Below are 2112 nucleotides of genomic sequence, written 5' to 3'. Positions count from 1 at the left end.
CGTGATCCTGTCTGTACAAGTTACACTCCCACACGTGATCCTGTCTGTACAAGTTACACTCCCACACGTGATCCTGTCTGTACAAGTTACACTCCGACACGTGCTCTTGTTTAACCCACCCAGTTAATAATTGTGATCTCTTATTATATGAAGCACGCAATTGGCCATGGCAAGTGCATAGGGTAGCAGGCTAAAACGTTCATGAGGACATTACATTTCCTGTTAGTTTACTACTAGCAGTGAGTATTATATTTAGTGTTAGCGATCTAGCTAATGTGTTTCGAGTTAACTTCCTCATGTGGTCAATTAGCCCCCAAAATAAATTAGCCTATGATAGAGCACATCAGGATGTAGACAAATTGATCTCTATTGAAAAACGAAATAAAGAATGTTCTGGAGCCATGTTTTTAACAGTAATATAACAATAGCCTGTTGACAACCCACAATTCATTAGGTCGGCACGTCAATATCCTGAATCAGTCATTCTTGGACTGATTTCTAAAATAGACAACTCAGTCGTGTATTCGTCTAAAGCAAATGACTATTTTTGTTTTGCGTGACGCCGCAGAAAGAAATTGGTGCAACCAAATCATAAGCTGATGGCACCAACTGAAAAAAAGAGTTAGTTGAACCAGAGGAAAATGTTTGTCTGGAGCCCTGGCATGGGGTGTGCRGTTTAATCTGCTGTTGAGTAATGTGTTCTTCTGCCAATTGGCTGTGGGGAYAAGAATCATGTGATAGGATGTCACGCAGAACAATCTGTTGGTAGGACAAGGACATGTAGGTTGGAGGACATGGAAGACTGTAAATTTATACTTATTAGGTTAATGAGGTATTACTGATGTGACTAAAATGAAAGTGAATTTAAAAATYGCCCACTGATTATTCAAATAAATAATGTGACTTAAAGATATTTTTAGTTAAATTGACTTAGAATAAATCTAATTATATAGTAACACATTTTAGTCCCAAAAMGTCAAGTAGCGGGTGATTACTACGTGAATAGGGCGTCACACCAGGCTCTTTCAAAAGTAATACCAAAGAAACAATAAACATACAGTTAAACATGTATTACAACGTAATTACCTAAATAATCCTTGAGCTGATATTCTCCTTACGTTATCTCTATATACTTTACCCATCATGCTAGATTGTATTAACAGGGCTGTAGGATGAAGTGTTGTGTTTCCACATAGATACAATATCTGTGGAGGTACCCGCTGCATTAGACTCCATTACATGAACAACAAGTGGCTTCATTTCACAGCCCTCTTACCTCCTATCTACCCTGTCAGTGTGAACGTGGTAAAAAACATTATTTAACCGAATAAGATCAAGGACAGATTGGCCGTTGTCTTGGTGGGATGGAGTCATCCAATGCAGTGGTCGCTCAAAGGTAACTACATTCTATGTGAAGACGTACCACTTCGTCCTACAGCCCTGTTCAGTACGAACATACTCTACCTTCAGTTTCCTGTAAAACGGGAGAGAATAACCCAAGAGTATTACTCTTTAAAGAGACTGACGTGACTACACATTCACATAGTAATAAACTACATGTATTTACATATGTTATTGCTAAATAAGTATGTAGTACTTCCTACTTCCTTCCTTGGTTACCCATGTTTAAGACTAAATTGTTACTACATATTTAGTGTTTATTTACCTAGTAAATACAAATGTATTTAACAGGCTGTAAAATGGAGGGTTACCACAAATGTATTTAACAGGCTGTAAAATGGAGGGTTACCGGGACCATCAGAGACAGAGAGCAGTGCTGCTGACTGTCTAGTTCCCTGGCAACAGAAAGTCCCACCTCTAACCTCTGGACCCCTGGGGAGGGTTGGTTAGGGAGGGTTGGTTAGGGAGGGAGGGTTAGGGAGGGAGGGTTGGTTTGGCCGGTGATCCATTCAACTGCGCACAACACCAAGAGATGGATGTTTCTCTACTGTCAACGGGAGAATCAATGTAACAGCTTTCTGGCTGTTGGCCACCCTGATCATAGCTGTCTGGCTGATGGCCACCCTGATCATAGCTGTCTGGCTGATGGCTGTTGGCCACCCTGATCATAGCTGTCTGGCTGATGGCTGTTGGCCACCCTGATCATAGCTG

At 40.8% G+C, this 2112-nt stretch overlaps 1 protein-coding gene across 1 annotated transcript in view; it reads right to left on the bottom strand.

Annotated features, from left to right (window-relative positions):
- LOC112072697 (filamin-B-like) overlaps window positions 1-2112 on the bottom strand; it is a 131531-nt gene that overhangs the window by 36986 nt on the left and 92433 nt on the right.

Source organism: Salvelinus sp. IW2-2015, unplaced genomic scaffold (genome assembly GCF_002910315.2).
Source record: "Salvelinus sp. IW2-2015 unplaced genomic scaffold, ASM291031v2 Un_scaffold2005, whole genome shotgun sequence".
Classification (NCBI taxonomy): Eukaryota; Metazoa; Chordata; class Actinopteri; order Salmoniformes; family Salmonidae; genus Salvelinus; species Salvelinus sp. IW2-2015.
Note: the sequence above shows the minus strand (reverse complement) of the source record. Positions and strands in the feature narration are given on the sequence as shown.